This window comes from Trichomycterus rosablanca, chromosome 3, assembly GCF_030014385.1.
Source record: "Trichomycterus rosablanca isolate fTriRos1 chromosome 3, fTriRos1.hap1, whole genome shotgun sequence".
Lineage (NCBI taxonomy): Eukaryota > Metazoa > Chordata > Actinopteri > Siluriformes > Trichomycteridae > Trichomycterus > Trichomycterus rosablanca.
In genome coordinates, this window is record NC_085990.1 from 1 (window position 1) to 11,605 (window position 11,605).

Consider the following 11,605-nt stretch of genomic DNA (forward strand, 5'->3'; position numbering starts at 1 on the left):
ACGCGAGACAGATCTAACCCTAACCCTAACCCTAACCCTAACCCTAACCCTAACCCTAACCCTAACCCTAACCCTAACCCTAACCCTAACCCTAACCCTAACCCTAACCCTAACCCTAACCCTAACCCTAACCCTAACCCTAACCCTAACCCTAACCCTAACCCTAACCCTAACCCTAACCCTAACCCTAACCCTAACCCTAACCCTAACCCTAACCCTAACCCTAACCCTAACCCTAACCCTAACCCTAACCCTAACCCTAACCCTAACCCTAACCCTAACCCTAACCCTAACCCTAACCCTAACCCTAACCCTAACCCTAACCCTAACCCTAACCCTAACCCTAACCCTAACCCTAACCCTAACCCTAACCCTAACCCTAACCCTAACCCTAACCCTAACCCTAACCCTAACCCTAACCCTAACCCTAACCCTAACCCTAACCCTAACCCTAACCCTAACCCTAACCCTAACCCTAACCCTAACCCTAACCCTAACCCTAACCCTAACCCTAACCCTAACCCTAACCCTAACCCTAACCCTAACCCTAACCCTAACCCTAACCCTAACCCTAACCCTAACCCTAACCCTAACCCTAACCCTAACCCTAACCCTAACCCTAACCCTAACCCTAACCCTAACCCTAACCCTAACCCTAACCCTAACCCTAACCCTAACCCTAACCCTAACCCTAACCCTAACCCTAACCCTAACCCTAACCCTAACCCTAACCCTAACCCTAACCCTAACCCTAACCCTAACCCTAACCCTAACCCTAACCCTAACCCTAACCCTAACCCTAACCCTAACCCTAACCCTAACCCTAACCCTAACCCTAACCCTAACCCTAACCCTAACCCTAACCCTAACCCTAACCCTAACCCTAACCCTAACCCTAACCCTAACTAACCGCTAACCCTAACCCTAACCCTAACCCTAACCCTACCCCTAACCCTACAACCCTAAACCTAACCCTAACCCTAACCCTAACCCTAACCCTAACCCTAACCCTAACCCTAACCCTAACCCTAACCCTAACCCTAACCCTAACCCTAACCCTAACCCTAACCCTAACCCTAACCCTAACCCTAACCCTAACCCTAACCCTAACCCTAACCCTAACCCTAACCCTAACCCTAACCCTAACCCTAACCCTAACCCTAACCCTAACCCTAACCCTAACCCTAACCCTAACCCTAACCCTAACCCTAACCCTAACCCTAACCCTACCCAAACCCTAACCCTAACCCTAACCCTAACCCTAACCCTAACCCTAACCCTAACCCTAACCCTAACCCTAACCCTAACCCTAACCCTAACCCTAACCCTAACCCTAACCCTAACCCTAACCCTAACCCTAACCCTAACCCTAACCCTAACCCTAACCCTAACCCTAACCCTAACCCTAACCCTAACCCTAACCCTAACCCTAACCCTAACCCTAACCCTAACCCTAACCCTAACCCTAACCCTAACCCTAACCCTAACCCTAACCCTAACCCTAACCCTAACCCTAACCCTAACCCTAACCCTAACCCTAACCCTAACCCTAACCCTAACCCTAACCCTAACCCTAACCCTAACCCTAACCCTAACCCTAACCCTAACCCTAACCCTAACCCTAACCCTAACCCTAACCCTAACCCTAACCCTAACCCTAACCCTAACCCTAACCCTAACCCTAACCCTAACCCTAACCCTAACCCTAACCCTAACCCTAACCCTAACCCTAACCCTAACCCTAACCCTAACCCTAACCCTAACCCTAACCCTAACCCTAACCCTAACCCTAACCCTAACCCTAACCCTAACCCTAACCCTAACCCTAACCCTAACCCTAACCCTAACCCTAACCCTAACCCTAACCCTAACCCTAACCCTAACCCTAACCCTAACCCTAACCCTAACCCTAACCCTAACCCTAACCCTAACCCTAACCCTAACCCTAACCCTAACCCTAACCCTAACCCTAACCCTAACCCTAACCCTAACCCTAACCCTAACCCTAACCCTAACCCTAACCCTAACCCTAACCCTAACCCTAACCCTAACCCTAACCCTAACCCTAACCCTAACCCTAACCCTAACCCTAACCCTAACCCTAACCCTAACCCTAACCCTAACCCTAACCCTAACCCTAACCCTAACCCTAACCCTAACCCTAACCCTAACCCTAACCCTAACCCTAACCCTAACCCTAACCCTAACCCTAACCCTAACCCTAACCCTAACCCTAACCCTAACCCTAACCCTAACCCTAACCCTAACCCTAACCCTAACCCTAACCCTAACCCTAACCCTAACCCTAACCCTAACCCTAACCCTAACCCTAACCCTAACCCTAACCCTAACCCTAACCCTAACCCTAACCCTAACCCTAACCCTAACCCTAACCCTAACCCTAACCCTAACCCTAACCCTAACCCTAACCCTAACCCTAACCCTAACCCTAACCCTAACCCTAACCCTAACCCTAACCCTAACCCTAACCCTAACCCTAACCCTAACCCTAACCCTAACCCTAACCCTAACCCTAACCCTAACCCTAACCCTAACCCTAACCCTAACCCTAACCCTAACCCTAACCCTAACCCTAACCCTAACCCTAACCCTAACCCTAACCCTAACCCTAACCCTAACCCTAACCCTAACCCTAACCCTAACCCTAACCCTAACCCTAACCCTAACCCTAACCCTAACCCTAACCCTAACCCTAACCCTAACCCTAACCCTAACCCTAACCCTAACCCTAACCCTAACCCTAACCCTAACCCTAACCCTAACCCTAACCCTAACCCTAACCCTAACCCTAACCCTAACCCTAACCCTAACCCTAACCCTAACCCTAACCCTAACCCTAACCCTAACCCTAACCCTAACCCTAACCCTAACCCTAACCCTAACCCTAACCCTAACCCTAACCCTAACCCTAACCCTAACCCTAACCCTAACCCTAACCCTAACCCTAACCCTAACCCTAACCCTAACCCTAACCCTAACCCTAACCCTAACCCTAACCCTAACCCTAACCCTAACCCTAACCCTAACCCTAACCCTAACCCTAACCCTAACCCTAACCCTAACCCTAACCCTAACCCTAACCCTAACCCTAACCCTAACCCTAACCCTAACCCTAACCCTAACCCTAACCCTAACCCTAACCCTAACCCTAACCCTAACCCTAACCCTAACCCTAACCCTAACCCTAACCCTAACCCTAACCCTAACCCTAACCCTAACCCTAACCCTAACCCTAACCCTAACCCTAACCCTAACCCTAACCCTAACCCTAACCCTAACCCTAACCCTAACCCTAACCCTAACCCTAACCCTAACCCTAACCCTAACCCTAACCCTAACCCTAACCCTAACCCTAACCCTAACCCTAACCCTAACCCTAACCCTAACCCTAACCCTAACCCTAACCCTAACCCTAACCCTAACCCTAACCCTAACCCTAACCCTAACCCTAACCCTAACCCTAACCCTAACCCTAACCCTAACCCTAACCCTAACCCTAACCCTAACCCTAACCCTAACCCTAACCCTAACCCTAACCCTAACCCTAACCCTAACCCTAACCCTAACCCTAACCCTAACCCTAACCCTAACCCTAACCCTAACCCTAACCCTAACCCTAACCCTAACCCTAACCCTAACCCTAACCCTAACCCTAACCCTAACCCTAACCCTAACCCTAACCCTAACCCTAACCCTAACCCTAACCCTAACCCTAACCCTAACCCTAACCCTAACCCTAACCCTAACCCTAACCCTAACCCTAACCCTAACCCTAACCCTAACCCTAACCCTAACCCTAACCCTAACCCTAACCCTAACCCTAACCCTAACCCTAACCCTAACCCTAACCCTAACCCTAACCCTAACCCTAACCCTAACCCTAACCCTAACCCTAACCCTAACCCTAACCCTAACCCTAACCCTAACCCTAACCCTAACCCTAACCCTAACCCTAACCCTAACCCTAACCCTAACCCTAACCCTAACCCTAACCCTAACCCTAACCCTAACCCTAACCCTAACCCTAACCCTAACCCTAACCCTAACCCTAACCCTAACCCTAACCCTAACCCTAACCCTAACCCTAACCCTAACCCTAACCCTAACCCTAACCCTAACCCTAACCCTAACCCTAACCCTAACCCTAACCCTAACCCTAACCCTAACCCTAACCCTAACCCTAACCCTAACCCTAACCCTAACCCTAACCCTAACCCTAACCCTAACCCTAACCCTAACCCTAACCCTAACCCTAACCCTAACCCTAACCCTAACCCTAACCCTAACCCTAACCCTAACCCTAACCCTAACCCTAACCCTAACCCTAACCCTAACCCTAACCCTAACCCTAACCCTAACCCTAACCCTAACCCTAACCCTAACCCTAACCCTAACCCTAACCCTAACCCTAACCCTAACCCTAACCCTAACCCTAACCCTAACCCTAACCCTAACCCTAACCCTAACCCTAACCCTAACCCTAACCCTAACCCTAACCCTAACCCTAACCCTAACCCTAACCCTAACCCTAACCCTAACCCTAACCCTAACCCTAACCCTAACCCTAACCCTAACCCTAACCCTAACCCTAACCCTAACCCTAACCCTAACCCTAACCCTAACCCTAACCCTAACCCTAACCCTAACCCTAACCCTAACCCTAACCCTAACCCTAACCCTAACCCTAACCCTAACCCTAACCCTAACCCTAACCCTAACCCTAACCCTAACCCTAACCCTAACCCTAACCCTAACCCTAACCCTAACCCTAACCCTAACCCTAACCCTAACCCTAACCCTAACCCTAACCCTAACCCTAACCCTAACCCTAACCCTAACCCTAACCCTAACCCTAACCCTAACCCTAACCCTAACCCTAACCCTAACCCTAACCCTAACCCTAACCCTAACCCTAACCCTAACCCTAACCCTAACCCTAACCCTAACCCTAACCCTAACCCTAACCCTAACCCTAACCCTAACCCTAACCCTAACCCTAACCCTAACCCTAACCCTAACCCTAACCCTAACCCTAACCCTAACCCTAACCCTAACCCTAACCCTAACCCTAACCCTAACCCTAACCCTAACCCTAACCCTAACCCTAACCCTAACCCTAACCCTAACCCTAACCCTAACCCTAACCCTAACCCTAACCCTAACCCTAACCCTAACCCTAACCCTAACCCTAACCCTAACCCTAACCCTAACCCTAACCCTAACCCTAACCCTAACCCTAACCCTAACCCTAACCCTAACCCTAACCCTAACCCTAACCCTAACCCTAACCCTAACCCTAACCCTAACCCTAACCCTAACCCTAACCCTAACCCTAACCCTAACCCTAACCCTAACCCTAACCCTAACCCTAACCCTAACCCTAACCCTAACCCTAACCCTAACCCTAACCCTAACCCTAACCCTAACCCTAACCCTAACCCTAACCCTAACCCTAACCCTAACCCTAACCCTAACCCTAACCCTAACCCTAACCCTAACCCTAACCCTAACCCTAACCCTAACCCTAACCCTAACCCTAACCCTAACCCTAACCCTAACCCTAACCCTAACCCTAACCCTAACCCTAACCCTAACCCTAACCCTAACCCTAACCCTAACCCTAACCCTAACCCTAACCCTAACCCTAACCCTAACCCTAACCCTAACCCTAACCCTAACCCTAACCCTAACCCTAACCCTAACCCTAACCCTAACCCTAACCCTAACCCTAACCCTAACCCTAACCCTAACCCTAACCCTAACCCTAACCCTAACCCTAACCCTAACCCTAACCCTAACCCTAACCCTAACCCTAACCCTAACCCTAACCCTAACCCTAACCCTAACCCTAACCCTAACCCTAACCCTAACCCTAACCCTAACCCTAACCCTAACCCTAACCCTAACCCTAACCCTAACCCTAACCCTAACCCTAACCCTAACCCTAACCCTAACCCTAACCCTAACCCTAACCCTAACCCTAACCCTAACCCTAACCCTAACCCTAACCCTAACCCTAACCCTAACCCTAACCCTAACCCTAACCCTAACCCTAACCCTAACCCTAACCCTAACCCTAACCCTAACCCTAACCCTAACCCTAACCCTAACCCTAACCCTAACCCTAACCCTAACCCTAACCCTAACCCTAACCCTAACCCTAACCCTAACCCTAACCCTAACCCTAACCCTAACCCTAACCCTAACCCTAACCCTAACCCTAACCCTAACCCTAACCCTAACCCTAACCCTAACCCTAACCCTAACCCTAACCCTAACCCTAACCCTAACCCTAACCCTAACCCTAACCCTAACCCTAACCCTAACCCTAACCCTAACCCTAACCCTAACCCTAACCCTAACCCTAACCCTAACCCTAACCCTAACCCTAACCCTAACCCTAACCCTAACCCTAACCCTAACCCTAACCCTAACCCTAACCCTAACCCTAACCCTAACCCTAACCCTAACCCTAACCCTAACCCTAACCCTAACCCTAACCCTAACCCTAACCCTAACCCTAACCCTAACCCTAACCCTAACCCTAACCCTAACCCTAACCCTAACCCTAACCCTAACCCTAACCCTAACCCTAACCCTAACCCTAACCCTAACCCTAACCCTAACCCTAACCCTAACCCTAACCCTAACCCTAACCCTAACCCTAACCCTAACCCTAACCCTAACCCTAACCCTAACCCTAACCCTAACCCTAACCCTAACCCTAACCCTAACCCTAACCCTAACCCTAACCCTAACCCTAACCCTAACCCTAACCCTAACCCTAACCCTAACCCTAACCCTAACCCTAACCCTAACCCTAACCCTAACCCTAACCCTAACCCTAACCCTAACCCTAACCCTAACCCTAACCCTAACCCTAACCCTAACCCTAACCCTAACCCTAACCCTAACCCTAACCCTAACCCTAACCCTAACCCTAACCCTAACCCTAACCCTAACCCTAACCCTAACCCTAACCCTAACCCTAACCCTAACCCTAACCCTAACCCTAACCCTAACCCTAACCCTAACCCTAACCCTAACCCTAACCCTAACCCTAACCCTAACCCTAACCCTAACCCTAACCCTAACCCTAACCCTAACCCTAACCCTAACCCTAACCCTAACCCTAACCCTAACCCTAACCCTAACCCTAACCCTAACCCTAACACCCTGCTGGTTAGGGTTAGTCACTACACATGACCCTAAACACTCTCCAGAAGGCCCCCTGCTGGTTAGGGTTAGTCACTACACATGACCCTAAACACTCTCCAGAAGGCCCCCTGCTGGTTAGGGTTAGTCACTACACATGACCCTAAACACTCTCCAGAAGGCCCCCTGCTGGTTAGGGTTAGTCACTACACATGACCCTAAACACTCTCCAGAAGGCCCCCTGCTGGTTAGGGTTAGTCACTGCATCTGACCACACATGAAAACCCAAATTATAATGTACATTTTCAGCTTTAGTGCACAGATTGTAACCCTTGTAATAAGCAATCATTGCTACATCTATCTCTAGCAAAAGCTGTGACATCAATCCAAATTAGGCCTATTTTCTTTTTTTTCAGGTCATTACAAAACTAACCCTAACTCCAGACTGACCTATATGCTGGTCCCACTTACTGATCTCAACCCTAATCCTAAACACTAACCCTAAACCCTAACCATTTATAACCCTAACCCTAAACCTAATCCTAACCCTAATCCTAACCCTAAACCTAATCCTAACCCTAATCCTAACCATTTATAACCCTAATCCTAACCCCAAACCTAATCCTAACCCTAAACCTAACCCTAAACCTGATTTCTCTAGTTGCAGGCACCTAAAAGTCATTACAAAACAAACTCCGAGCTAAAAACCCAGACTAGGTCTAGTACAAATGCAAGCCAAGACTTAAAAACTACAAGAAATAGAACTAGGATGACTGAGGAACTTTCAAACTAACCCTAGACTGGGAGCTGACAGGCCTCAGTTGACCCTAGACTAGCATTAAGTGTCTGTTTGACAGTGTGGCTCATATTTTTCTCCTAGGCCGTTAACCTCCGACCATATGGTCGCCACAACTCAGCTTGGGAGAGAAATGAGACTGTCTTCATTCCTTATCCCATGCTGCCATCTTGTGGTAAGTTTTAATCATTACGTCCTCTTTGTGTTTTCAAGGGCACCTATCTCTCACCACCATTTTGGGTCTTTTAAAGTCCAGGGCAAAGCCAAACATCTACCTTTCTTTGTACCCCACACAGCTTTCAGCCCATACTCACGTTTTCTTGGCTCCTGTCTTGAAGGACGCGTCAGAAGGATGTCAACCCACCGCTTCACATCTTCATTCCATGCACTCAGGTGATCTGTCTGTGCACTTTCATTCTTCTTTTCCCTTTGTTTTTCCCTTTTGCTCACTTTTTTAACATTCCACACACTGCTAATTGCCTGTGTGTGTGTCCACATACTCTTGTGAATCTCGTTCTGATACCAGGGGTTTTAAACACTCGCCCGTGTTCCTGAAAGACTATCATTGCAATATTTTCTGCTTTGTCAATTGTTTTGCTACTTACTTTCTTTCTTTGTTGGTTTTTGTTCTTGTGTGTGTTTTTGTGTGTGTTTTTGTGTTTTCGTGTGTGTGTCGCAGAGGTTCCTGGTCTCGTGGATCTGTGGGTCGTGTGCTGCCCACCTTGGCCACGGACGGATCTTCTGCTCCAGGTCTGACTCAGATCATGTCCTGCTGAAATAAATAAATAAAAGGTAGGCAAATAGATAGACAGACACATGGATTGATGGATGCTTTACTGATCCCCAAGGACATGAAAGCCCCTGTAGCACAATACAACACACATCATTGACATTACAAACCAGCAAAAAGGGGCAAGACCAGACAGGTTTGAGTTTCAACCAATGGGAGTCCAGACATTTGCATACGGCCAATAGGAGAGCAAACATTTGCATACTGCTACCTCCAGCCAATAGGAGAGCAAAGATTAGCATACAGCTCATTTGAATGCCACTAATTTGCATGCCACTAGGCATTTCAACTCTATACCTAACCCTAACCCTAACCCTAACCCTAACCCTAACCCTAACCCTAACCCTAACCCTAACCCTAACCCTAACCCTAATTAGTGGCCGAGGACACATTGGTATCGGACACCAGATTCGTACTCTACGTGAAAAATGGAGCAAAAAACATAATTGCACCGGGCGTCTCAGACGCTCGTAGGCGGAGTTATGGGCGTTTAAAGTCGGCAAAAAACACATGTAAAATCCCATAGGGATTTTTCTCCGATTTATCGCGCGGCCACGGGGTGCGCTAAAAATCCCAAACTCCCTGAGCCTTCCCCCCCGGGGCCCAGGTCCCGGTGAAAATTGGAACGGAGCCCCCACCCCCTCCGGTTCTCCGGTTACTCTGCCTGCAGTCCCTCACTCCGGCCACCCCGGTGGCGTACGACAGAGGAAGTGACCGCTTGACCCCTGTGCCCACTTGGTACTAGATTTGCTAACCCCTGACCGCGTATCCCACCAGGGGTCTCCCTTCCCCAGAAATGACAGATGTGTCCTGGGACACGCCCCCAGTAGCACCAAAGTGTCCCTGGGGTCCCAGGGGGCCTTCGGGGTCGGACGACTCGGAAGGGCCCGAGACTCGCAGGGCGACCCCCCGGGGCCGTGATAGGGTCATCGGTCACCACGAAAAGGCCGGGAAAGACTAACTTTTGACACGGGCCACTGGGCGCCTCGAAAACCACATCACGGAGACCGCCTGGCCGGGCCCGACGCGACGGTGAGGTCGCCTCTCCGATCGGACTCCGTGACTTGAAGGCGGGAGCCGAAATGCGACCCTAACCGGTGGCGTGAGGCACGAGGGCGGTGTCGGGTGGTCGACGGGTCGAGTTCTGGGCTGGGAAGGGAAGGATTATGAAACCGTTATTAGATTCCCAGACCGTAACACCGGCTTCCGATGTCGCTCCGAGCCCCGACGGAGTGCTGTGTTGGCACCGGGCCGACCCTACGTCACCGACAGGGCACGTGGACGTGTCGTCTCTCGCAGCGGAGTAGAGGGAGGCCGGTCGGACACCGGACCCCAGACACCACCCTCTGGGGTGTTCTGGGGCACCGGGGAGACGCCGGGTCGGCACAGAGTCCGTTATGGAGCTCCGGAGGGTTGCAATTCCCAAAGTGGCATCAGAGTACAAAAGCGTCCCCTTCAAACCCCGGGACGCTCACGGGTTAGTGTTTGGATATTACAAAAGTGGCCTCAGATTGCAAAAGTGTACCCAAAGGAAAAAAAGGGTTGGCTCACGGCTTAGTTTCGCCATCCGAAGCGAGGTAGGGTCGTGGTACCAAAGTGGCATCAGAGTACAAAAGCGTCCCAGGAGTGCTCACGGGTTAGTGTTTAGCTAGTACAAAAGTGGCATCATATTACCAAAGTGGCATATTGGTACCAAAGTGGCGTATCACGACCGGATCCGACGTCCGGGACACGTTCCCCTGGTCTCTCTGAGGCCGGGAACCTCTCTAGCACAGGTCCCCGGACCGAGGGAATGTTGGGAACGACCAAAGTGTCCCTAGATTTGCCACGTGTCGTCTGACCCTATCCCCTCTAATTTCGGGGTTCACGACCCCAGGGTAGGGGTCGGGTCTGGGCTGAGACACTCCGATAACTCATTATTATTATTATTATTATTAATATTTTATGTTTACACGCAAACGATAGAAAACTGCACATTGATATCTCTTTATAGAAAGGTACAGAAGATGTGAGTTAGTCTTAATGTAAAAGCTAGTATTCACCAAGTCCGGATCACTTCCGATCCGGTGGATGTTCCCTCATCGGGTCCCGACAGCAGGCTACACTCACACTTTTCTCTTTGGTAACCCAGAATTATGAACCAAAAAAATCTGTTATGAAATTCGAGTAATTACTTTTTCTTGTACTGTAAAACGTCACTGTTGAAATCAATTTTAAAGTGTAAAGTGAACCACAGTGCAATAATGGAAATGTGAGAAAAAAGTATGAAAATATGCAGATCTATGTACATAAGGTGTAGGTAGATGTGCTGTTATTGCCTGTGCACACGAGTGCCCACAAATGTGAACACACACTTATTACTCATCACTACCGTCGCAACAGGTCGGGTGAAGGGTTTATGGCTGGATCGGGGTCAGGACGAGGTGTTTTCGTTGTCCAATTTGAAGCTGTTAGGGGTTATTATTACCGAGTCGTCATCGAGATTACCAAGCCATCCTCACCGACCATATGGTAGAAGGTTCCCGACTTGAGAGAATTTTAGGCGTCACTAGAGATATCCCACGTGTCGTAGGACCCTAACCCAGAGGTTTTCGAGTACGGCCGAGGTCGATCAGTGTGTGTGTGTGTGTCTAAACCTAAGCCTGTGACTCACTTACCTGTGCAGGTGCGCAAGCCAAAGAAAAGGGCACATATCGCCAAAATTTTTATCGAAAAAAAAAAACAAACAGAAAAAAAACAGTAGGATATTTAACTTACATATCTATATTGTTAACACACACAATACACATATAATCGAATGACTTGCTTTTGTGACAATGTTTTTGTAACCTTTCTGTTCTTGG